This window comes from Pseudophryne corroboree, chromosome 9 (assembly GCF_028390025.1).
Source record: "Pseudophryne corroboree isolate aPseCor3 chromosome 9, aPseCor3.hap2, whole genome shotgun sequence".
Taxonomy (NCBI): domain Eukaryota; kingdom Metazoa; phylum Chordata; class Amphibia; order Anura; family Myobatrachidae; genus Pseudophryne; species Pseudophryne corroboree.
The window spans coordinates 228,863,966-228,891,359 of NC_086452.1; the positions used below are offsets into that span (position 1 = coordinate 228,863,966).

Genomic DNA, 27,394 nt, shown 5'->3' on the forward strand with positions numbered 1-27,394 from the left:
GTTCACTTACTTTCTTACTTTGGATGCAACACTGAATAAATGGGAAGCTATTGGGGAGAGGCAGCAACACCCATTCACATCTAATTTCCCATTGTCTGCAAAAGAATTATGAGGACCTTGCGACCAATTTTGGATTACTGCAGGTATGTGCATTCCCGATACCCGTGGTATCCCAAAATAATTTGGTGTGGGGGAACGGTGTATTTTGCAGGAAAAATCACGCAGGAGTCAACAGCTGCACGCTGTGTAGCGTAGGGTAGTGTGTGTGACAACGGGATGCAGGGGAGCAGTAGTATAGTACAGTATGTGCAGGGAGCAGCTGCACTGTGAGCAGCAGTGTGTGGGGGCTGTGGGTGTAGGGTTATGGGTAGTACCTGTCCTGTGCCCGGCTAGTCCATGGAAGTGGTGTACTATGCAGGAGAAAAGATGGAAGACTGCACTGCAGAAGGTGAGTAATTAAGCTAACTGGTAACTTGCACTTGCTTAAATAGTCATGGGGAGGGGGTGGGGGGGATTGGGGTGGTCTGGGAGATTGTCCAAAGGGTGCCAGAGCATGTCGACAATTTTTCCTTAAAATAAGGATTTAAGGAAACATTAAACCTGCTCTGAAGGTGCTCAAGAAAAACAAACAAAATCAAGCCGCGCGCCCAAATAAATACCAACCAATAACACTGCCTAATCTTGTGCAGGTCAACTTGTGCCACCAAAACAGCTCTGGCCTATTGAGGCATGACCTCCACAAGATCTCTGAAGGTGTCCTATGGTATCTGATGTTAGTAGAAGATCCTTTAAGGCCTGTAAATTGTGAGGTGGGGCCTCCATGGCTCAGACATTTCTTTCAAGCACATCCCGCAGATGCTCGATCAGATTGGTATCTGGGGAATTTGGAGACCAAGTCAACACCATGAAGTCTTTGTCATGTTCCTCAAACCATTCCTGAACAAGTTTTGCAGTGAGGCAAGGCACATTATCCTGCTGAAAGAGGAAACTACTATGAGGGAATACGGTTGCCCTAAAGGGATGCCCTTGCTCTGCAACAATGTTTAGGTAGGTGGTACGTGTCAAAGGAACATTCACATCAATGCCAGGACCAAAGGTTTCCCAGGTAAACATTGCCTCTGTTGGCTTGCCTTCTTCTCATAATGCATCCTAATACTATCTCTTTCCCAGATACACGATGCATGTGCACCCAGCCATCCACATAATGCAAAAGAAAATGTGACCCATCAGACCAAGCCACCTTCTTCCATTATTCCACTGTCCAGTTGACGCTCCCATAACCACTGTATGTGCTTTTGACAGTGGACAGAGGTCATCATGGGCACACTGACACTGCTTTGCGGCTACAAAGACCCATTTACAGCAAGATGTGATGCACTGTGTGTTCTGACACCTTTCTATCATAGCCAGCATTAACTTTTCACCAATTTTATGCTATAGTAGTTCTTCTGTGGGATAGGACCAGACAGGGTAGCCTTTACAACCCAAGTGCATTAATTAGCCTTGGGTGCCCATGACCTTGTTGCTGATTCAACAGTTGTCCTTCCTTGGACCACCACAAAGACCTACGTTCTGGAGATGCTCTGACCCAGACAGTGGCGTGCGGGGAGGTAAATGGCTCAGGAGGAACTGGCTAGTACCAGAGCCAGATTTACACACAATATATGAGCCCAGGGTTCATGCGGGCATTATACACAGGTGCAGCAATATATGAAAGAGAGGTAATACATTACCATCTATAGAAAGGTCCATAAAAGTATTGCAGAGATTTTACAAACAAACAGAACAGAAAGTCTTGCAAATGTCAGTCTCACAACACGCAAGAAAAAACACCACATACAAACATATTAAGTAACTTAAACTAGAACTAAGGCTGGGTTCATATCAGGATGACGGGCAATTGTTGCGATGGTCAGGCCAAATTCCCTCCGTGAGATTGGTCATATTCTATATAATAAATGACGGAATGATACCTTTTTCCGTTCTTCAATACACGGAGAGCACCGCATACAATATCGTCTGATTGGACGTGAAGCACGGTATTATAGCGTGCTGCAGTAATGCTGTGTTTTTCTTGTTTAGATTAGTCCCTCCCTTGCAAGGGGATGCAGTTAAAATGCCGGCTTTCGGGATCCCGGCATTCAGGATACCATGGGTGTCCACAACACTTAGAGTGGGAATAGCACTGTGGAAAGCGCATCAGGGCCACCAAAGCCGCAGCGTGGCAAGCGCAGCGAGCCCATATCGGGACTCTTAGTGCTCACCCTGCTGCCAGCGTTCTGGCAGGCAGGATGTCGCTGTCAGGATATTGACAGCCGGCACCCCAGCCGCTGGAATAACGTATGAAAGGGCCTTGCATTAGGAGGAGATGCAGGTCCTGATATGCCATATAGAGCATTATGGGGTTGCTCCAAGGTAGGTAGCTCTTAGCTTAGATATATTGTAGCAGGGAGCCATTATCATGTGGCTCCTTGTTGGTTAATTATAGACCCAGATTGGGATTGTGGAGGAGATGTGGGATGTGGTGCCTCTGGACTGGCTGAGCTGGATGGCTTCAGTGTGGCATACCCTTACAATCTATTAACACTTATCACATACTAATTTCTTTAACATTATTTTTTATTTAAATTACATCTCATTTTTGTATCACTTTCTCTATAGCTTCGGCTTCTTGACACTAATCTATTAACATTATAGTGTTTTCACTGGTAAGCTGCCCTGGGCTGTCTGGCTTATGCTGATTTTTGGGGTGCCACACCCTGCATTTAGATATAGCGCTAGGGACCCCCAATATATACAGAGAGGCTTTGACACGGCTTGGGGACTTTTATATACATTTGCGCAGATATATGTAACCAAGATCTCTGAATTCTAAGATATTGTATGGGATTTAAATCTGGTTATGGATTTAAATCTGGTTACTGCTATTATACAGGGTGCTGGGCGAAACAAAATGATTTTTTTTTCCTGCTTAGAAAAACCCTCCCTTTCAAGCACCTGAATGATATCACTAAACTAATTGAGCATCTGCCACTATACATGCTAGGCGGGATGTCGCCATCAGGATATTGACAGCCGGTATCCCAGCCACTGGGATAACGTATGTAACCCCTTGCAAGCACCTGTAATTAACCAATTAAGTTTTGTATATTACTGTTCTCAGAGGCATAATAATAATAAATAAGATTTTACTCACCGGTAAATCTATTTCTCGTAGTCCGTAGTGGATGCTGGGGACTCCGTAAGGACCATGGGGAATAGCGGCTCCGCAGGAGACTGGGCACAGCTAAGAAAGAATTAGGACTACCTGGTGTGCACTGGCTCCTCCCACTATGACCCTCCTCCAGACTTCAGTTAGAATCCTGTGCCCGGAAGAGCTGACACAATAAGGAAAGGATTTTGAATCCCGGGTAAGACTCATACCAGCCACACCAATCACACCGTATAACTCGTGATATTATACCCAGTTAACAGTATGACAATAACTGAGCCTCTCAACAGATGGCTCAACAATAACCCTTTAGTTAAACAATAACTATATACAAGTATTGCAGACAATCCGCACTTGGGATGGGCGCCCAGCATCCACTACGGATTACGAGAAATAGATTTACCGGTGAGTAAAATCTTATTTTCTCTGACGTCCTAAGTGGATGCTGGGACTCAGTAAGGACCATGGGGATTATACCAAAGCTCCCAAACGGGCGGGAGAGTGCGGATGACTCTGCAGCACCGAATGGGCAAACTCTAGGTCCTCCTCAGCCAGGGTGTCAAACTTGTAGAATTTAGCAAATGTGTTTGACCCCGACCAAGTAGCTGCTCGGCAAAGTTGTAGAGCAGAGACCCCTCGGGCAGCCGCCCAAGAAGAGCCCACCTTCCTCGTGGAATGGGCTTTCACTGATTTAGGATGCGGCAGTCCAGCCGCAAAATGTGCAAGCTGAATCGTACTACAGATCCAGCGAGCAATAGTCTGCTTTGAAACAGGTGCACCCAACTTGTTGGGCGCATACAGGATAAATAGCGAGTCAGTCTTTCTGACTCCCGCTGTCCTGGAAACATAAATTTTCAGGGCCCTGACTACGTCCAACAACTTGGAAGCCTCCAAGTCTTTAGTAGCCGCAGGCACCACAATAGGTTGGTTCAGATGAAAGGCTGATACCACCTTAGGGAGAAATTGGGGACGAGTCCTCAATTCTGCCCTATCCATATGGAAAATCAGATAAGGGCTTTTACATGACAAAGCCGCCAATTCTGATACACACCTGGCCGAAGCCAAGGCCAACAACATGACCACTTTCCACGTGAGATACTTCAATTCCACGGTTTTAAGTGGCCCAAACCAATGTGACTTTAGGAAATCCAACACCACGTTGAATCCCAAGGTGCCACTGGAGGCACAAAAGGGGGCTGAATATGCAGCACTCCCTTAACAAAAGTTTGAACTTCAGGTAGTGAAGCCAGTTCTCTCTGGAAGAAAATCGATAGAGCCGAAATCTGGACCTTAATGGAACCCAATTTTAGGCCCATAGTCACCCCTGACTGTAGGAAGTGCAGGAAACGGCCCAGCTGAAATTCCTCCGTTGGGGCCTTCCTGGCCTCACACCACGCAACATATTTTCGCCATATGCGGTGATAATGGTTTGCGGTTACTTCTTTCCTAGCTTTAATCAGCGTAGGAATGACTTCCTCCGGAATGCCCTTTTCCATCAGGATCCGGTGTTCAACCGCCATGCCGTCAAACGCAGCCGCGGTAAGTCTTGGAACAGACAGGGCCCCTGCTGCAGCAGGTCCTGTCTGAGCGGCAGAGGCCATGGGTCCTCTGACATCATTTCTTGAAGTTCCGGGTACCAAGCTCTTCTTGGCCAATCCGGAACAATGAGTATAGTTCTTACTCCTCTTCTCCTTATTATCCTCAGTACCTTTGGTATGAGAGGAAGAGGAGGGAACACATAAACCCACGGTGTCACTAGAGCGTCCACAGCTATCGCCTGCGGGTCTCTTGACCTGGCGCAATATCTTTCTAGCTTTTTGTTTAGGCGGGACGCCATCATGTCCACCTGTGGCCTTTCCCAACGGTTTACAATCAGTTGGAAGACTTCTGGATGAAGTCCCCACTCTCCCGGGTGGAGGTCGTGCCTGCTGAGGAAGTTTGCTTCCCAGTTGTCCACTCCCGGAATGAACACTGCTGACAGTGCTAACACGTGATTTTCCGCCCATCGGAGAATCCTTGTGGCTTCTGCCATCGCCGTCCTGCTTCTCGTGCCGCCCTGTCGGTTTACATGGGCGACTGCCGTGATGTTGTCTGACTGGATCAGTACCGGCTGATTTTGAAGCAGGGGTTTTGCCTGACTTAGGGCATTGTAAATGGCCCTCAGTTCCAGAATATTTATGTGTAGGGAAGTCTCCTGACTCAACCATAGTCCTTGGAAGTTTCTTCCCTGTGTGACTGCCCCCCAGCCCCGAAGGCTGGCATCCGTGGTCACCAGGACCCAGTCCTGTATGCCGAATCTTCGGCCCTCTTGAAGATGAGCACTTTGCAGCCACCACAGCAGAGACACCCTGGTCCTCGGAGACAGGGTTATCAGACGATGCATCTGAAGATGCGATCCTGACCACTTGTCCAACAGGTCCCACTGAAAGGTTCTCGCATGGAACCTGCCGAATGGAATTGCTTCGTAGGAAGCCACCATCTTTCCCAAGATCCGCGTGCAGTGATGCACCGACACCTGTTTTGGTTTTAGGAGGCCTCTGACTAGAGATGACAGCTCCTTGGCCTTCTCCTCCGGGAGAAACACTTTTTTCTGTTCTGTGTCCAGAACCATCCCCAGGAACAGTAGACGTGTCGTAGGGACCAGCTGCGACTTTGGAATATTTAGAATCCAGCCGTGCTGTAGTAGCACCTCCCGAGATAGTGCTACCCCGACCAACAACTGCTCCCTGGACCTCGCCTTTATCAGGAGATCGTCCAAGTACGGGATAATTAAAACTCCCTTCTTTCGAAGGAGTATCATCATTTCGGCCATTACCTTGGTAAATACCCTCGGAGCCGTGAATAGACCAAACGGCAACGTCTGGAATTAGTAATGACAATCCTGTACCACAAATCTGAGGTACTCCTGGTGAGGATGGTAAATGGGGACATGCAGGTAAGCATCCTTGATGTCCAGTGATACCATGTATCCGGTTTCGATACCACAAACATTGTGGAATAGTAACCCCGTCCTTGTTGAAGTAGGGGCACCTTTACTATCACCTGCTGGGAATACAGCTTGTGAATTGCCTCTAACACTGCCTCCCTGCCTGAGGGAGTTGTTGGCAAGGCAGATTTGAGGAAACGGCGGGGGGGAGACGTCTCGAATTCCAGCTTGTACCCCTGAGATACTACTTGAAAGATCCAGGGATCCACCCATGAGCGAGCCCACTGATCGCTGAAATTTTTGAGACGGGCCCCCACCGTACCTGGCTCCGCCTGTGGAGCCCCAGCGTCATGCTGTGGACTTAGAGGAAGCGGGGGAGGACTTTTGCTCCTGGGAAATGGCTGTATGCTGCAGCTTTTTCCCTCTACCTCTGCCTCTGGGCAGAAAGGACGCGCCTTTAACCCGCTTGCCCTTATTGGGCCGAAAGGACTGTACCTGATAATACGGTGCTTTCTTTGGCTGTGAGGGAACATGGGGTAAAAATGTAGACTTCCCAGCTGTTGCAGTGGAAACGAGGTCCGAGAGACCATCCCCGAACAACTCCTCACCCTTATAAGGCAAAACTTCCATGTGCCTTTTAGAATCTGCATCTCCTGTCCACTGCCGAGTCCATCAGAAACATCAGAAATATGCAACACATTTTTCATTGCCTCAATCATATAACGTGTGGCCCTATTGGAAGATACATTAGTCTCATCGTCGTCGACACTGGAGTCAGTATCCGTGTCGACATCTGTGTATGCCATCTGAGGTAGCGGGCGTTTTAGAGCCCCTGATGGCTTTTGAGACGCCTGGGCAGGCCCAGGCTGAGAAGCCGGCTGTCCCATATTTGGTATGTCGTCAAACCTTTTATGCAAGGAGTCGACACGGTCGCGTAATTCCTTCCACAGAACCATCCACTCAGGTGTCGACCCCGCAGGGGGTGACATCACATTTATCGCCATTTGCTCCGCCTTCACATAAGCCTCCTCATCAAACATGTCGACACAGCCGTACCGACACACCGCATACACACAGGGAATGCTCTGACAGAGGACAGGACCCCACAAAGCCCTTTGGGGGGACAGAGAGAGAGTATGCCAGCACACACCAGAGCGCTATATAACACAGGGATCCCACTATAAATTAGTGTTTTTCCCTTATAGCTGCTTATATTATATATACTGCGCCTAAATTTAGTGCCCTTCCTCTCTTTTTTACCCTTATGTAGCTTGACACTGCAGGGGAGAGCCAGGGAGCGTCCTTCCAGCGGAGCGGTGAGGGAAAAATGGCGCCAGTGTGCTGAGGGAGATAGCCCCGCCCCTTTTCCGGCGGACTTCTCCCGCTTTTTCTGGAATTCTGGCAGGGGTATTTTTACACCTATATAGCCTTCCTGACTATATATGGTGTAGATTTGCCAGCCAAGGTGTCTTATATTGCCCTCAGGGCGCCCCCCCCCCCCAGCGCCCTGCACCCATTAGTGACCGGAGTGTGAGGTGTGCATGAGGAGCAATGGCGCACAGCTGCAGTGCTGTGCGCTACCTTGTTGAAGACAGAAGTCTTCTGCCGCCGATTTTCCGGAACACTTCTTGCTTCTGGCTCTGTAAGGGGGCCGGCGGCGCGGCTCCGGGACCGAACATCGAGGTCGGGTCCTGTGGTCGATCCCTCTGGAGCTAATGGTGTCCAGTAGCCTAAGAAGCCCAAGCTACCACCAGTTAGGTAGGTTCGCTTCTTCTCCCCTTAGTCCCTCGCTGCAGTGAGTCTGTTGCCAGCAGATCTCACTGTAAAATAAAAAACCTAAATTATACTTTCTTTCTAGGAGCTCAGGAGAGCCCCTAGTGTGCATCCAGCTCAGCCGGGCACAAGATTCTAACTGAAGTCTGGAGGAGGGTCATAGTGGGAGGAGCCAGTGCACACCAGTTAGTCTAAAGCTTTCTTTTAGTTGTGCCCAGTCTCCTGCGGAGCCGCTATTCCCCATGGTCCTTACGGAGTCCCAGCATCCACTTAGGACGTCAGAGAAATGTATTTGTTATGGCTCTGAAAAAAGCAACCGAGGTGTGGTGGTTTGCAAATGTCAAACAAAATTGGCCTGCCTTTACCTCTATAGTTCTGCATGGAGGTAGCGACCAAATATGTTACTTAAGTTTCACTACTTAGGGTAGGGCCACACACCGCAGCCAAGCGGGTCCCGTTCAGCACCCTATGCAGGTGCCCACACATATGCAGCAGTCCCACCGCCGCCAGATCTGGTTGGGCCGGATGACAGGACGGCGGGATTTTAATCTGAATACATACATTTCAATGTATGTGTTCACACATTGCGGTTGTGCCGCATTGTATTCTATTGAAATCCCATGCGTCACTGGCCGGATCCTGTTTTGTGGCATCCCGCAGAACAGGATCCGTGTGCACACAAAACCTATGTGTGGCCCAAGACTTAGTGGTCACATCTGACAGTGGTAGCAAAGCCTGGAGAAAGTAAGTATCAGCGTATCTAATTATTATGTGAAGTACCAGGTACTAAAATTCCTCTATTTGAATTGCACATATATATTTTGATACACACACACGGAGGTAAAAGCAAAAGTGAACATCATCCAAATGCAAAGTTTAAATATACTTAAAAAAGCATGTTTTAACAAGTATGAGCATAAAGTTATTTTAAAAAGTACATGGAAATAATGTATCTCTTAAAATAATGCTTAAATTGTCTATCCACCCCTGGTGTCCAGCTATTACAGATTTTACTGGCATTTAAAATACCACACTCCTTTCTGTTGTGTCCCATCCATTTTCCTTTGGCTCAGAGATTTCAGAACTAAAATGCTGAGCACTCCAGTATGTAATAAGATCTAGTAGTTCCTGCATAGTTGGGAATAGGTCAGTCAGTACTTGGCATATATTTAAATGTATACAGCCCAGTATTATTTTTAAGAGTTAAAACTGCAGACAACACTACTTTAATACTGACAATAGAAATAAAAGCAAAATAATAGATGAGATACTAAATACAAACATGAATAGGATTATGGCACAGTGTAGAAGTGCCAAGCCAACTACTATGGAAAGTTGTTTTTCCATTCTATTTTCTCTGCCAGTGGAAAACTGGAGAGAGAAAAAATAAAATAAAAAAAAAGTAGTGACATACTCCCCTCTGCAGCTGAAGGGGTGTAACTGGGTGAAATTCATGGTCTGGCTAGCAAATCTCATCCTGGGGGGCAACACAAGCAAGTGGCCCTGGCTTTGTACAATTACAAAAAAACAAAACCAAGATAGAAAAATGGAGAGAGAGAGAGAGAAAGAGAGAAAGAGAGAGAGAGAGAGAGAGAGAGAGAGAGAAAGAGAGAGAGAGAGAGAGAGAGAGAGAGAGAAAGAGAGAGAGAGAGAAAGAGAGAGAGTCTCTCTATATTGGCCCCCTCCCCACCTGTATACCTATTACTGTGCTAGTCCCTACCTATCTGTATACCCTCCCCATTTCAGTATTTTCTATTATTACTGTGTATTTTCTATTCTTATTACTGTGCTAGTCCCTACCTATCTGTATACCCTCCCCATCTCAGTATTTTCTATTATTACTGTGTATTTTCTATTCTTATTACTGTGCTACTCCCTACCTATCTGTATACCCTCCCCATCTCAGTATTTTCTATTATTACTGTGTATTTTCTATTCTTATTACTGTGCTAGTCCCTACCTATCTGTATACCCTCCCCATTTCAGTATTTTCTATAATTACTGTGTATTTTCTATTCTTATTACTGTGCTAGTCCCTACCTATCTGTATACCCTCCCCATCTCAGTATTTTCTATTATTACTGTGTATTTTCTATTCTTATTACTGTGCTAGTCCCTACCTATCTGTATACCCTCCCCATCTCAGTATTTTCTATTCTTTGCTCCCTGCTCTGCAGGCGTTAACTTACTTGATTTGTTCCCAAGGTCTCCTCTATCTCTGAGCTGTAGCTCGGCATTCTGACTCCAGTCAGCCAGGTGCAGGCACTTATTAGTCTGCTATCAGGCTGGAGGCCTAAAATCTCTAAATGGGGCCGATGGGTAGAGCCCTTGATTCTCTGTCACACCCATACCCCGAGGAACCCTTTTCAGCTTTTAGGAAAAGGACAAAGTGTAATTAACTATATTTTTCAGAAACAGACATTTTCTGGGGGGACTGGGGGGGGGGGGGTGTTTGGTGGTGTATTGGATGAAGGGGAAAAAGGAAGACAATGAAAAGGGGGGGGGGGGGGGTACGACTGTTGATTGCAGCAAGTTTGTGTCCAATGGCACAAACCTTGGGCCCTGCATGCCAACAGAATGGCGGAAGTGGGACTACGAAGAGGACTACTGCTTCTTGCAAAACGGACCTGGTTGTCAATCCTGTTTCGCCCCCAAATGCCGCAGCATGTCAGTCATGTTGCAGCTAAGGAGGGGTCTGCGATATCTCAGAACGGGTCTCGCTCGTGTGCAGACCCCCATACATCAGATTTGTACATAAATCATCAGTTTGTACATAAAACCAAATTAGGCCCACTGTGGGATATATCGTTCTTTCAGTCAATCAAGATATCGCTAGCACACTGGAAGGAGTTTACAGTCGATATGTCTTTGAAATATGTATTTCATAGACATATCAGGTCGATCCTGCAGCACAGCTGATATATCATGCAGATATATAGGTGTATCTGCCTATGTGGACGGCTGACCCGCTGACCGCAAGAAAGATAGGCCGCAGAAGATATTGAACATGTCGTCACTGGTAGGCGGGCATATTGAAATAGATCTGTTGCCAGACATATTGGGCAGTAGATTATGTTGTGCATGCACACTTACCAGTTTGTGCAAAAACCTTACAAATCGATAGACCATTCAGCGGATTGACTGATCCGTCAGCCAAGTGTGTAGAGCCAAACCTTGCCTTATAGAGGAACGACTGTACCAAAACTATGCAAGAAAATTTGCCAAGCCTGACAGCTGTAGAGTTTTTCAGATTGGCCACACGTGAAAGATGCTTCATCTGACCAATTACCTTGCACAACAAATCACTAGACTATTGTTTGAGCTCTTTGTACCACTGAGCTCATGAACATGCAGTGACAGGCGATAGGTTATAAGCATATTATGCACTACATAACAACTTGGATATCATTCTCAGGAGCTCTTAAGGGACCATTTTTGGATATGCAGACTGCTCAAACCACAAGTTGCAATTTGCAGTCAACTGATCTACAGATAAGCACCTGACCTTCATTTTTAATAAATGCCTAGCTATTCCAATTCTAGAGAATGATTCCTCCCATTGTTACCCGTTTACTCGGCTTAGGTTTTTTCCATGAGAGATCCATACGGATATCACCTAGGAAACCATAAGAAGTTGAGCTGTGATGGGCACTGAATGTGCAGCCAGAAGTTCCCTAAGAATGCTTTTTCAAAGTATCTCCTTTAGCAGTCATGCCGGCCATAATGACAAGAACAAGGGTGATCTGGCATTATATATACAGTATCAACCATTCAGGGATGTTAATTATTACCCGTGTGTAAACCCTGCTTGCTCCCTCATATATTGTATCTAGGAGTTCCCGTTTTGCCCACTCCCTTTACAACAAAATACACATCTTCTGCTTACTTAAGTATTTGCAGGTTAGATTGGGAAGCGACCTATAACATATATTCAGTGAAATACCTGGATGGCTGAAGTTTAGTTGCCGCGTCTTCCTCTTCAAGATCAAGAATAGCTTTAATGCAAACACAGAAAAAACTGAATTAAAAAAAAATACAAAAAGTTAATAAAAAATAATAAGAATTTACTTACCGATAATTCTATTTCTCGTAGTCCGTAGTGGATGCTGGGGACTCCGTAAGGACCATGGGGAATAGCGGCTCCGCAGGAGACTGGGCACAAAAGTAAAGCTTTAGAACTACCTGGTGTGCACTGGCTCCTCCCCCTATGACCCTCCTCCAAGCCTCAGTTAGGATACTGTGCCCGGACGAGCGTACACAATAAGGAAGGATTTTGAATCCCGGGTAAGACTCATACCAGCCACACCAATCACACCGTATAACTCGTGATCTAAACCCAGTTAACAGCATGATAACAGAGGAGCCTCTAGAAAAGATGGCTCACTACAGCAATAACCCGATTTTTTGGTAACAATAACTATGTACCAGTATTGCAGACAATCCGCACTTGGGATGGGCGCCCAGCATCCACTACGGACTACGAGAAATAGAATTATCGGTAAGTAAATTCTTATTTTCTCTAACGTCCTAAGTGGATGCTGGGGACTCCGTAAGGACCATGGGGATTATACCAAAGCTCCCAAACGGGCGGGAGAGTGCGGATGACTCTGCAGCACCAAATGAGAGAACTCCAGGTCCTCCTCAGCCAGGGTATCAATTTTGTAGAATTTTACAAACGTATTTGCTCCTGACCAAGTAGCTGCTCGGCAAAGTTGTAAAGCCGAGACCCCTCGGGCAGCCGCCCAAGATGAGCCCACCTTCCTTGTGGAGTGGGCATTTACAGATTTTTGGCTGTGGCAGGCCTGCCACAGAATGTGCAAGCTGAATTGTAGTACAAATCCAACGAGCAATAGTCTGCTTAGAAGCAGGAGCACCCAGCTTGTTGGGTGCATACAGGATAAACAGCGAGTCAGATTTTCTGACTCCAGCCGTCCTGGAAACATATATTTTCAGGGCCCTGACAACGTCTAGCAACTTGGAGTCCTCCAAGTCCCTAGTAGCCGCAGGCACCACAATAGGTTGGTTCAGGTGAAACGCTGAAACCACCTTAGGGAGAAACTGAGGACGAGTCCTCAATTCCGCCCTGTCCGAATGGAAAATCAGATAAGGGCTTTTACAGGATAAAGCCGCCAATTCTGACACGCGCCTGGCCCAGGCCAGGGCAAACAGCATGACCACTTTCCATGTGAGATATTTTAACTCCACAGATTTAAGTGGTTCAAACCAATGTGACTTTTGGAACCCAAAAACTACATTTAGATCCCAAAGTGCCACTGGAGGCACAAAAGGAGGCTGTATATGCAGTACCCCTTTTACAAACGTCTGAACTTCAGGGACTGAAGCTAGTTCTTTTTGGAAGAAAATTGACAGGGCCGAAATTTGAACCTTAATGGACCCCAATTTCAGGCCCATAGACACTCCTGTTTGCAGGAAATGTAGGAATCGACCCAGTTGAATTTCCTCCGTCGGGCCTTACTGGCCTCGCACCACGCAACATATTTTCGCCAAATGCGGTGATAATGTTTTGCGGTTACATCCTTCCTGGCTTTGATCAGGATAGGGATGACTTCATCCGGAATGCCTTTTTTCCTTCAGGATCCGGCGTTCAACCGCCATGCCGTCAAACGCAGCCGCGGTAAGTCTTGGAACAGACAGGGTCCTTGCTGGAGCAGGTCCCTTCTTAGAGGTAGAGGCCACGGATCCTCCGTGAGCATCTCTTGAAGTTCCGGTTACCAAGTCCTTCTTGGCCAATCCGGAGCCACGAATATAGTGCTTACTCCTCTCCATCTTATCAATCTCAGTACCTTGGGTATGAGAGGCAGAGGAGGGAACACATACACTGGTACACCCACGGTGTTACCAGAGCGTCTACAGCTATTGCCTGAGGGTCCCTTGACCTGGCGCAATACCTGTCGAGTTTTTCCCAACGGTTTATAATCATGTGGAAGACTTCTGGGTGAAGTCTCCACTCTCCCGGGTGGAGGTCGTGTCTGCTGAAGAAGTCTGCTTCCCAGTTGTCCACTCCCGGAATGAATACTGCTGACAGTGCTATCACATGATTTTCCGCCCAGCGAAGAATCCTTGCAGCTTCTGCCATTGCCCTCCTGCTTCTTGTGCCACCCTGTCTGTTTACGTGGGTGACTGCCGTGATGTTGTCCGACTGGATCAACACCGGCTGACCTTGAAGCAGAGGTCTTGCTAAGCTTAGAGCATTGTAAATGGCCCTTAGCTTCAGGATATTTATGTGAAGTGATGTCTCCAGGCTTGACCATAAGCCCTGGAAATTCCTTCCCTGTGTGACTGCTCCCCAGCCTCGCAGGCTGGCATCCGTGGTCACCAGGACCCAGTCCTGAATGCCGAATCTGCGGCCCTCTAGAAGATGAGCACTCTGCAACCACCACAGGAGGGACACCCTTGTCCTTGGTGACAGGGTTATCCGCTGATGCATCTGAAGATGCGACCCGGACCATTTGTCCAGCAGGTCCCACTGGAAAGTTCTTGCGTGGAATCTGCCGAATGGGATTGCTTCGTAGGAAGCCACCATTTTACCCAGAACCCTTGTGCATTGATGCACTGAGAGTTGGCTCGGTTTTAGGAGGTTCCTGACTAGCTCGGATAACTCCCTGGCTTTCTCCTCCGGGAGAAACACCTTTTTCTGGACTGTGTCCAGGATCATCCCTAGGAACAGAAGACGAGTCGTCGGAACCAGCTGCGATTTTGGAATATTGAGAATCCAATCGTGCTGCCGCAACACTACCTGAGATAGTGCTACACCGACCTCCAACTGTTCCCTGGATCTTACCCTTATCAGGGAATCGTCCAAGTAAGGGATAACTAAAATTCCCTTCCTTCGAAGGAATATCATCATTTCGGCCATTACCTTGGTAAAGACCCGGGGTGCCGTGGACCATCCATACGGCAGCGTCTGAACTGATAGTGACAGTTCTGTACCATAAACCTGAGGTACCCTTGGTGAGAAGGGTAAATTTTGACATGAAGGTAAGCATCCTTGATGTCCCGAGACATCATGTAGTCCCCTTCTTCCAGGTTCGCAATCACTGCTCTGAGTGACTCAATCTTGAATTTGAACCTCTGTATGTAAGTGTTCAAAGATTTTAGATTTAGAATCGGTCTCACCGAGCCGTCCGGCTTCGGTACCACAACAGTGTGGAATAATACCCCGTTCCCTGTTGCAGGAGGGGTACCTTGATTATCACCTGCTGGGAATACAGCTTGTGAATGGCTTCCAAAACTGTCTCCCTGTCAGAAGGAGACATCGGTAAAGCCGACTTTAGGAAACGGCGAGGGGGAGACGTCTCGAATTCCAATTTGTACCCCTGAGATATCACCTGAAGGATCCAGGGGTCTACTTGCGAGTGAGCCCACTGCGCGCTGAAATTCATTGAGACGGGCCCCCCACCGTGCCCGATTCTGCTTGTAAAGCCCCAGCGTCATACTGAGGGCTTGGCAGAGGCGGGAGAGGGTTTCTGTTCCTGGGAACTGGCTGATTTCTGCAGCCTTTTTCCTCTCCCTCTGTCACGGGGCAGAAATGAGGAACCTTTTGCCCGCTTGTCCACGAAAAGACTGCGCCTGATAATACGGCGTCTTCTCATGTTGAGAGGCGACCTGGGGTACACACGTGGATTTCCCAGCTGTTGCCGTGGCCACCAGGTCTGAAAGACCGACCCCAAATAACTCCTCCTCTTAATAAGGCAATACTTCCAAATGCCGTTTGGAATCCGCATCACCTGACCACTGTCGTGTCCATAACCCTCTACTGGTAGAAATGGACAACGCACTTAGACTTGATGCCAGTCGGCAAATATTCCGCTGTGCATCACGCATATATAGAAATGCATCTTTCAAATGCTCTATAGGCAATAATATACTGTCCCTATCTAGGGTATCAATATTTTCAGTCAGGGAATCCGACCACGCCAACCCAGCACTGCACATCCAGGCTGAGGCGATTGCTGGTCGCAGTATAACACCAGTATGTGTGTAAATACATTTTAGGATACCCTCCTGCTTTCTATCAGCAGGATCCTTAAGGGCGGCCATCTCAGGAGAGGGTAGAGCTCTTGTTCTTACAAGCGTGTGAGCGCTTTATCCACCCTAGGGGGTGTTTCCCAACGCACCCTAACCTCTGGCGGGAAAGGATATAATGCCAATAACATTTTAGAAATTATCAGTTGTTATCGGGGGAAACCCACGCATCATCACACACCTCATTTAATTTCTCAGATTCAGGAAAACTACAGGTAGTTTTTCCTCACCGAACATAATACCCCTTTTTGGTGGTACTCGTATTTAGAGCCCCTGACGGCCTATGAGACGTCTGGACAGGCACAAGCTGAGTAGCCGGCTGTCTCATGTCAACCACTGTCTTTTATACAGAGCTGACACTGTCACGTAATTCCTTCCAACAGTTCATCCACTCAGGTGTCGACCCCCTAGGGCAGGCATTCCCAACCGCGGTCCTCAAGGCACACCAACAGTGCAGGTTTTAGTGATATCCAGGCTTCAGCACAGATGGTTAAATCAAAATAACTGAGGTACTAATTAAGTCACCTGTGTTCAAGCCTGGATATCACTAAAACCAGGACTGTTAGTGTGCCTTGAGGACCGCGGTTGGGAAACACTGCCCTAGGGGGTGACATCACTATTACAGGCAATCTGCTCCGTCTCCACATCATTTTTCTCCTCATACATGTCGACACAAATGTACCGACACACAGCACACACACAGGGAATGCTCTGATAGAGGACAGGACCCCACTAGCCCTTTGGGGAGACAGAGGGAAAGTTTGCCAGCACACACCAGAGCGCTATATATATACACAGGGATAACCTTATATAAGTGTTTTTCCCCTTATAGCTGCTGTATTGTTAATACTGCGCCTAATTAGTGCCCCCCTCTCTTTTTTAACCCTTTCTGTAGTGTAGTGACTGCAGGGGAGAGCCAGGGGAGCTTCCCTCCAACTGAGCTGTGAGGGAAAATGGCGCCAGTGTGCTGAGGAGATAGGCTCCGCCCCTTTTTCGCGGACTTTTCTCCTGCTTTTTTATGGATTCTGGCAGGGGTTAAAATTCATCCATATAGCCCTGGGGGCTATATGTGATGTATTTTCGCCAGCCAAGGTGTTTTTATTGCTGCTCAGGGCGCCCCCCCCTAGCGCCCTGCACCCTCAGTGACCGAAGTGTGCTGAGGAGCAATGGCGCACAGCTGCAGTGCTGTGCGCTACCTTGGTGAAAACAGGACGTCTTCTGCCGCCGATTTTCCGGACCTCTTCTGTCTTCTGGCTCTGTAAGGGGGCCGGCGGCGCGGCTCTGGGACCCATCCATGGCTGGGCCTGTGATCGTCCCTCTGGAGCTAATGTCCAGTAGCCTAAGAAGCCCAATCCACTCTGCACGCAGGTGAGTTCGCTTCTTCTCCCCTTAGTCCCTCGATGCAGTGAGCCTGTTGCCAGCAGGTCTCACTGAAAATAAAAAAACCTAAAACTAAACTTTTCACTAAGCAGCTCAGGAGAGCCACCTAGTGTGCACCCTTCTCGTTCGGGCACAGTATCTAACTGAGGCTTGGAGGAGGGTCATAGGGGGAGGAGCCAGTGCACACCAGGTAGTTCTAAAGCTTTACTTTTGTGCCCAGTCTCCTGCGGAGCCGCTATTCCCCATGGTCCTTACGGAGTCCCCAGCATCCACTTAAGACGTTAGAGAAATGTAAATTCCTTGGTGTTACTAATGTTTGCAAGTTCAGCTGGCCTTCTGATGGAAGTCCGTGGCCAACCTGTTTTACTGTCCTAACCCATCAAACTAGGATGGGTTCTTCAACTGCCAGGACAGGGGTACACATTATCTAAATGTCAGATTACATCTGCAACTGAGTGGATAGGATTAGGGCAATGGCAGAGAACAAAATGCCCCTATTTTATGGTGTAGAACACTGGTGCATATTATTGCATACTGTCTATTCCTTTGTAATATCTCCCGGGATATATGAACACTTTCTATATATATATCTTTATATGCAACAAGGCTAATTTTTAATAGCGATTTAGTGTAGCCACACCCACTATTTTCTATAGCAGTACATATGCTTATTTCTGAGGTGTGCTACAATAGTCTTCCCTTCATCATCGGTGTGGCACTGGTTTTAATTTATTTTTCTTGTAACATAATGTAACACTGTCCTAGCACCAGCAGCCCAACATGCCATTATCATGCAGTAAATAGATTTGCACGTGACAGTATTTTGCATTTACCAGGAATAAATGTCAAATCTGTCTTGCTTTATTTTAACTCCCAAACCAGTTTTACAGGCACTCACACCCTAAATGTCACTTCTGGGCAACTACTCCATAGGATGGGCCATATAACCATAGAACTATATATGCATGTAGGCTTAACACTGTTCCAAAAAAGAAAAAAAAAATCTCTCACATAGAAAAGGCTGGACTCACAGGTAAAACATGTAGGGCTTTATCCAAGCAAATATGATGTACATAGCTATAGTGTATTTTTTATATACAGTACTTGCTTGAATTAAATAGACCAAAGAGATATACTGTAGCACTACCAGAAGGTGCCATTTTAGGGACTGTCCCAGCACTACAGACATCACTTGTTAAAGCTGCTCTAGAGGTTACAAAACTTAAATTGCCAGTTATTTGGTATAAGAAAACACACCTTATAGTACTGTATTATGTATGTAAAAATTTCCATACTTGAAAGAACTTGAAATAGTTGACACTGCATTTGCGGCACGTAAGCTATTGTTTGCTGTTAACAGCCATTTCAGGTCTGAGACATCATCTGTAGAATATTTTAATAGGCTAAAAACCAGACGGTTGGATGGTGCATAGAAAAAATAAGAATTTACTTACCGATAATTCTATTTCTCGTAGTCCGTAGTGGATGCTGGGACTCCGTCAGGACCATGGGGATTAGCGGCTCCGCAGGAGACAGGGCACAAAAGTAAAAGCTTTAGGACTAGGTGGTGTGCACTGGCTCCTCCCCCTATGACCCTCCTCCAAGCCTCAGTTAGGATACTGTGCCCGGACGAGCGTACACAATAAGGAAAGATTTTGAATCCCGGGTAAGACTCATACCAATCACACTGTACAACTTGTGATCTGAACCCAGTTAACAGCATGATAACAGAGGAGCCTCTGAAAAGATGGCTCACAACAATAATAACCCGATTTTTGTAACAATAACTATGTACAAGTATTGCAGACAATCCGCACTTGGGATGGGCGTCAAGCATCCACTACGGACTACGAGAAATAGAATTATCGGTAAGTAAATTCTTATTTTCTCTGACGTCCTAAGTGGATGCTGGGGACTCCGTCAGGACCATGGGGATTATACCAAAGCTCCCAAACGGGCGGGAGAGTGCGGATGACTCTGCAGCACCGAATGAGAGAACTCCAGGTCCTCCTCAGCCAGGGTATCAAATTTGTAGAATTTAGCAAACGTGTTTGCCCCTGACCAAGTAGCAGCTCGGCAAAGTTGTAAAGCCGAGACCCCTCGGGCAGCCGCCCAAGATGAGCCCACCTTCCTTGTGGAAAGGGCATTTACAGATTTTGGCTGTGGCAGGCCTGCCACAGAATGTGCAAGCTGAATTGTACTACAAATCCAACGAGCAATCGTCTCCTTAGAAGCAGGAGCACCCAGCTTGTTGGGTGCATACAGGATAAACAGCGAGTCAGCTTTCCTGACTCCAGCCGTCCTGGAAATAAATATTTTCAGGGCCCTGACAACGTCTAGCAACTTGGAGTCCTCCAAGTCCCTAGTAGCCGCAGGCACCACAATAGGTTGGTTCAGGTGAAACGCTGACACCACCTTAGGGAGAAACTGGGGACGAGTCCGCAGTTCTGCCCTGTCCGAATGGAAAATCAGATATGGGCTTTTGTGAGACAAAGCCGCCAATTCTGACACTCGCCTGGCCGAGGCCAGGGCCAACAGCATGGTCACTTTCCATGTGAGATATTTCAAATCCACAGATTTGAGCGGTTCAAACCAATGTGATTTGAGGAATCCCAGAACTACGTTGAGATCCCACGGTGCCACTGGAGGCACAAAAGGGGGTTGTATATGCAGTACTCCCTTGACGAATGTCTGGACTTCAGGAACTGAAGCCAATTCTTTCTGGAAGAAAATCGACAGGGCCGAAATTTGAACCTTAATGGACCCCAATTTGAGGCCCATAGACACTCCTGTTTGCAGGAAATGCAGGAATCGACCGAGTTGAAATTCCTCCGTGGGGGCCTTCCTTGCCTCACACCACGCAATATATTTTCGCCAAATGCGGTGATAATGTTGTGCGGTCACCTCCTTCCTGGCTTTGACCAGGGTAGGTATGACCTCTTCCGGAATGCCTTTTTCCCTTAGGATCCGGCGTTCAACCGCCATGCCGTCAAACGCAGCCGCGGTAAGTCTAGGAACAGACAGGGTCCTTGCTGAAGCAAGTCCCTTCTTAACGGCAGAGGCCATGGGTCCTCTGTGAGCATCTCTTGAAGTTCCGGGTACCAAGTCCTCCTTGGCCAATCCGGAGCCACGAGTATAGTTCTTACTCCTCTCCGTCTTATAATTCTCAGTACCTTGGGTATGAGAGGAAGGGGAGGGAACACATACACTGACTGGTACACCCACGGTGTTACCAGAGCGTCCACAGCTATTGCCTGAGGGTCCCTTGACCTGGCGCAATACCTGTCCAGTTTTTTGTTGAGGCGGGACGCCATCATGTCCACCTTTGGTTTTTCCCAACGGTTCACAATCATGTGGAAGACTTCCGTGTGAAGTCGCCACTCTCCCGGGTGGAGGTCGTGCCTGCTGAGGAAGTCTGCTTCCCAGTTGTCCACTCCCGGAATGAACACTGCTGACAGTGCTATCACATGATTTTCCGCCCAGCGAAGAATCCTTGCAGCTTCTGCCATTGCCCTCCTGCTTCTTGTGCCGCCCTGTCTGTTTACGTGGGCGACTGCCGTGATGTTGTCCGACTGGATCAGCACCGGCTGACCTTGAAGCAGAGGTCTTGCTAGGCATAGAGCATTGTAAATTGCCCTTAGCTCCAGTATATTTATGTGGAGAGAAGTCTCTAGACTTGACCACGTTCCCTGGAAATTTCTTCCCTGTGTGACTGCTCCCCAGCCTCTCAGGCTGGCATCCGTGGTCACCAGGATCCAATCCTGAATGCCGAATCTGCGGCCCTCTAGTAGATGATCACTCTGCAGCCACCACAGAAGAGACACCCTTGTCCTCGGAGACAGGGTTATCCGCTGATGCATCTGAAGATGCGATCCGGACCATTTGTCCAGCAGATCCCACTGAAAAGTTCTTGCGTGAAATCTGCCGAATGGAATCGCTTCGTAAGAAGCCACCATTTTTCCCAGGACCCTTGTGCAATGATGCACTGACACTTTTCCTGGTTTTAGGAGGTTCCTGACTAGCTCGGATAACTCCCTGGCTTTCTCCTCCGGGAGAAACACCTTTTTCTGGACTGTGTCCAGAATCATCCCTAGGAACAGCAGACCTGTCGTCGGGATCAGCTGCGATTTTGGAATATTTAGAATCCACCCGTGCTGTTGTAGCAGTACCCGAGATAGTGCTACTCCGACCTCCAACTGTTCCCTGGACTTTGCCCTTATCAGGAGATCGTCCAAGTAAGGGATAATTAAGACGCCTTTTCTTCGAAGAAGAATCATCATTTCGGCCATTACCTTGGTAAAGACCCGTGGGTGCCGTGGACAATCCAAACGGCAGCGTCTGAAACTGATAATGACAGTTCTGTACTACGAACCTGAGGTACCCTTGGTGAGAAGGGCAAATTGGGACATGAAGGTAAGCATCCTTGATGTCCAGGGACACCATATAGTCCCCTTCTTCCAGGTTCGCTATCACTGCTCTGAGTGACTCCATCTTGAATTTGAACCTTTGTATGTAAGTGTTCAAAGATTTCAGATTTAGAATAGGTCTCACCGAGCCGTCTGGCTTCGGTATCACAAATAGTGTGGAATAATACCCCTTTCCCTGTTGTAGGAGGGGTACTTTGATTATCACCTGCTGGGAATACAGCTTGTGAATTGCTTCCAATACTGCCTCCCTGGAGGGAGACGTTGGTAAAGCAGACTTCAGGAACCTGCGAGGGGGAGACGTCTCGAATTCCAATCTGTACCCCTGGGATACTACCTGTAGGATCCAGGGGTCCACTTGCGAGTGAGCCCACTGCGCGCTGAAACTCTTGAGACGACCCCCCACCGCACCTGAGTCCGCTTGTAAGGCCCCAGCGTCATGCTGAGGACTTGGCAGAAGCGGTGGAGGGCTTCTGTTCCTGGGAAGAGGCTGTCTGCTGCAGTCTTTTTCCCTTTCCTCTACCCCGGGGCAGATATGACTGGCCTTTTGCCCGCTTGCCCTTATGGGGACGAAAGGACTGAGGCTGAAAAGACGGTGTCTTTTTCTGCTGAGAGGTGAGTTGGGGTAAAAAGGTGGATTTTCCAGCTGTTGCCGTGGCCACCAGGTCCGAAAGACCGACCCCAAATAACTCCTCCCCTTTATACGGCAATACTTCCATATGCCGTCTGGAATCCGCATCACCTGACCACTGTCGTGTCCATAAACATCTTCTGGCAGAAATGGACATCGCATTTACTCTTGATGCCAGGGTGCAAATATCCCTCTGTGCATCACGCATATATAGAAACGCATCTTTTAAACGCTCTATAGTCAATAAAATACTGTCCCTGTCCAGGGTATCAATATTTTCAGTCAGGGACTCCGACCACGCCACCCCAGCGCTGCACATCCAGGCTGAGGCAATCGCTGGTCGCAGTATAACACCAGTATGTGTGTATATACTTTTTAGGACATTTTCCAGCTTCCTATCAACTGGCTCCTTGAGGGCGGCCGTATCAGGAGACGGTAACGCCACTTGTTTTGATAAGCGTGTGAGTGACTTATCCACCCTAGGGGGTGTTTCCAAACGCGCCCTAACTTCTGGCGGGAAAGGGTATAATGCCAATAATTTCTTAGATATCAGCAATTTTTTATCGGGGGAGACCCACGCATCATCACACACTTCATTTAATTCTTCTGATTCAGGAAAAACTACGGGTAGTTTTTTCACACCCCACATAATACCCTTTTTTGTGGTACTTGTAGTATCAGAAATATGCAAAGCCTCCTTCATTGCCGTGATCATGTAACGTGTGGCCCTACTGGAAAATACGTTTGTTTCTTCACCGTCGACACTGGAGTCAGTGTCCGTGTCTGTGTCGACCGACTGAGGTAATGGGCGCTTTAGAGCCCCTGACGGTGTTTGAGACGCCTGGACAGGCACTAACTGACTTGCCGGCTGTCTCATGTCGTCAACAGTTTTTTGTAAAGTGCTGACACTATCACGTAATTCCTTAAATAAGACCATCCAGTCAGGTGTCGACTCCCTAGGGGGTGACATCACTAATACAGGCAATTGCTCCGCCTCCACACCATTTTCCTCCTCATACATGTCGACACACGCGTACCGACACACAGCACACACACAGGGAATGCTCTGATAGAGGACAGGACCCCACTAGCCCTTTGGGGAGACAGAGGGAGAGTTTGCCAGCACACACCAGAGCGCTATATATGTATAGGGACAACCTTATAAATAAGTGTTTCTCCCTTATAGCTGCAATATATGTTTTTATATGCCAAATTAGTGCCCCCCCCCTCTCTTTTTTACCCTGTTTCTGTAGTGCAGGACTGCAGGGGAGAGTCAGGGAGACGTCCTTCCAGCGGAGCTGTGAGGGAAAATGGCGCTTGTGTGCTGAGGAGATAGGCCGCCGTGAAGGGGGCGGAGCCTTTCTCCCGCTTTTTATGAGGTAAAATGGCAGGGGTTAAATACATCCATATAGCCCAGGAGCTATATGTGATGTATTTTTTACCATAAATAGTGTTTTCATTGCGTCTCAGGGCGCCCCCCCCCAGCGCCCTGCACCCTCAGTGACCGGAGTGTGAAGTGTGCTGAGAGCAATGGCGCACAGCTGCAGTGCTGTGCGCTACCTTTCTTGAAGACAAGATGCCTTCTGCCGCCGATTTCTGGACCTCTTCACTCTTCTGGCTCTGTAAGGCGGCCGGCGGCGCGGCTCCGGGACCCATCCATGGCTGGGCCTGTGATCGTCCCTCTGGAGCTAATGTCCAGTAGCCAAGAAGCCCAATCCACTCTGCACGCAGGTGAGTTCGCTTCTTCTCCCCTTAGTCCCTCGATGCAGTGAGCCTGTTGCCAGCAGGACTCACTGAAAATAAAAAAACCTAAGTCTATACTTTTATTCTAAGCAGCTCAGGAGAGCTACCTAGATTGCACCCTTCTCGGCCGGGCACAAAAACCTAACTGAGGCTTGGAGGAGGGTCATAGGGGGAGGAGCCAGTGCACACCACCTAGTCCTAAAGTTTTTACTTTTGTGCCCTGTCTCCTGCGGAGCCGCTAATCCCCATGGTCCTGACGGAGTCCCCAGCATCCACTTAGGAAGTCAGAGAAATAAGATTTTACTCACCAGTAAATCTATTTCTCGTAGTCCGTAGTGGATGCTGGGTACTCCGTAAGGACCATGGGGAATAGACGGGCTCCGCAGGAGACTGGGCACTCTAAAAGAAAGATTAGGTACTATCTGGTGTGCACTGGCTCCTCCCTCTATGCCCCTCCTCCAGACCTCAGTTAGGGAAACTGTGCCCGGAAGAGCTGACATTACAAGGAAAGGATTTGGAATCCAGGGTAAGACTCATACCAGCCACACCAATCACACCGTACAACTCGTGATAACTATACCCAGTTAACAGTATGGACAACAACTGAGCCTCATTAAACTGATGGCTCAGAACAAAAAACCCTATAGTTAAGCAATAACTATATACAAGTATTGCAGAATTCCGCACTTGGGACGGGCTCCCAGCATCCACTACGGACTACGAGAAATAGATTTACCGGTGAGTAAAATCTTATTTTCTCTGACGTCCTAGTGGATGCTGGGTACTCCGTAAGGACCATGGGGATTATACCAAAGCTCCCAAACGGGCGGGAGAGTGCGGATGACTCTGCAGCACCGAATGAGCAAACTCAAGGTCCTCCTCAGCCAGGGTATCAAATTTGTAGAATTTTGCAAACGTGTTTGATCCCGACCAGGTAGCAGCTCGGCAAAGTTGTAAAGCCGAGACCCCTCGGGCAGCCGCCCAAGAAGAGCCCACCTTCCTCGTGGAATGGGCTTTGACTGATTTAGGATGCGGCAGTCCAGCCGCAGAATGTGCAAGTTGAATCGTGCTACAGGTCCAGTGAGCAATAGTCTGCTTTGAAGCAGGAGCACCCAGCTTGTTGGGTGCATGCAGGATAAACAGCGAGTCAGTTTTTCTGACTCTAGCCGTCCTGGAAACATAGATTTTCAGGGCCCGGACTACATCCAGCAACTTGGAAGCCTCCAAGTCCCGAGTAGCTGCAGGCACCACAATAGGTTGGTTCAAATGAAACGCTGATACCACCTTAGGGAAAAATTGGGGACGAGTCCTCAATTCTGCCCTGTCCATATGGAAGATCAGATAGGGGCTTTTACATGACAAAGCCGCTGTGACAGGACGATACCGTACGGAAGCACTCGCAGCTTCCGCGTCCCGTTGACTGCGCACAGAATGGAAGGTCAAGCCGCACGAGGCCTGACCACATAGGGGATTCCCGCTTACCGTCAGTAACCGCCTGTTACTGACTCCACCCACTGCGCTGTGGGCGGGTTCTTGCTGCCACCACCAAACTCCTAACCTGCCGTGGCGTTTGGAACCACGGTTCTGCTCTGTATGTGCCGACGCACTGCTTTACCACACCTGTGTGGTGTCGACGAATCCCCACTAGCCACTTGCTAGGCCTCTACCGGTAGTTGGCGGAAGGCGGAGCTTGGAGACGTCAGGTGCTTCCCTGGACAGCCGGAGAACGGGGCTAGGTTTGGCCTAACCCTGTTGGTCACAAGATGAAGCAGTCTTCTTGAGGCAAAGGTGTTTTATTGCTCAAAAACCTTGAAAAAGGCTCCTCCCTATTGCTAGGGGCAACAGCATACAATTAAGATGTTTCAGCAGAAGAAGATGTTACAATACACAATCCTATGGGCCAACTGCCCTCCTTTTATCCCTCTCCAAGACCCTCTACCACAGGGGGTAAGCCCGCCCTGTGGTGTACAACCAATCAATGTTTACCCATGAGCTGTGCATGCTCTGGACTCATGCACACCTAACATTGTCCCCAATGGACAGTGGGGAGTGGCCGGTCTCCTTTGTCTCTCCCATCTGGGAGAGCAGGCTACTCCCACGGTGCCGTTCAGTCTGGCTGGGGGGAAGTTTTTCCCTCCTAAACTGACTTCCAGAAACCTGCCCGGGACCCCTCTCACTGCCTGCAGCCTGGATTTGGGCTCCAGAGCTGGGCAGCCTGGCTCCCCGGTCCAGGTCTCTGGTTCACTACGGCTGATCTCCATGGAGCTCCAAGAAACCCCTCAGCTTGTTCTATAGCTGAGCTGCTTCTCTTTCTCCCTGTCCCTATTGGAACTGTGAGGCTGGATGGGAATGCATTCCGTTTTTAGGGAAAAGGTCTGGGAGAATCCATCAGCCTGCACAGCTATGGATTCCCCCCTCCTGGGACACACAATCAAGTAAGTGCATTTTATCTTTAAATACATTACATTTTTGAATCACACTGTACATTTCCCTTTGTTAAATATACACTGAGCCTGTGCCCTGCACAGGCTCTACATACTCAGGCACTGCAGTGCCTTCCCTAGCCCTGCAGCCTGGCTGCGAGGGCTCTCTGTGTGCTGGAGGTATGGGGCTGGCTTCCCCCATCCTCCAGCCTGCTTTTCTGCCTCTGGGGTTCCAGGGAGCTGGCTCTCCCTGTCCCCCCAGGGAGGCACTAATCAGTGGCCTCGCCGCACGCAGCGGCGCACCCCCCTGTACCATAAGCCCGGCGGACCGGGACACTTGTCCCGGCCGCCGTGACCCTGGCTTGTTTCAGCGCTGAGGCGCCGGGAGCGTAGCTCCCGGACCCCAGCGCTCACCATCCTGCTGGCCCGCCTAATGTGCCCACGCCGCTAGGGAGCCGGCTAGCCCGGTCCCCCATGAGCGGCGCCTGTCTGTTGGCCTCGCTGCAGCGTCCGGCGGGGAGCCGGGCTGCAGCGCACCCCCCTCGCCGCCTAGCAGCCCGGGACGTCCGTCCCGGCTGCTGCGGCTGGCCACCCGTGCTGTGCTGAGGCGCTGGGAGCAGAGCTCCCGGCCCCCAGCGGCGGCTCTCACATAGAGCACTGCAGCGGGAGCCGAGCTCCCAGCCGCAGCGCTCACCCTTCTCCCCGGCGCGCACACTCCAGGGCGCCCGGGGCTACACTGACCGCTGCCGGGAGCGGAGCTCCCGGACTCCGGCGGTCAGAGGCTGCCTCCTCTCCCCCGGCGCGCACACTCTGCTGAGCGCGCCGGGGGCTGCCCTC

The 27,394-nt window shown here is 48.8% G+C and overlaps 1 protein-coding gene across 3 annotated transcripts in view; it reads right to left on the minus strand.

Annotated features, from left to right (window-relative positions):
• GPSM2 (G protein signaling modulator 2) overlaps window positions 1-27,394 on the minus strand; it is a 287,348-nt gene that overhangs the window by 204,987 nt on the left and 54,967 nt on the right. For all 3 annotated transcript variants that reach the window (XM_063940157.1, XM_063940156.1, XM_063940158.1), the window contains exon 2: window positions 11,854-11,905. The gene's annotated coding sequence lies outside the window, so the exon portion shown is untranslated. The remainder of the gene's footprint in view (window positions 1-11,853; window positions 11,906-27,394) is intronic.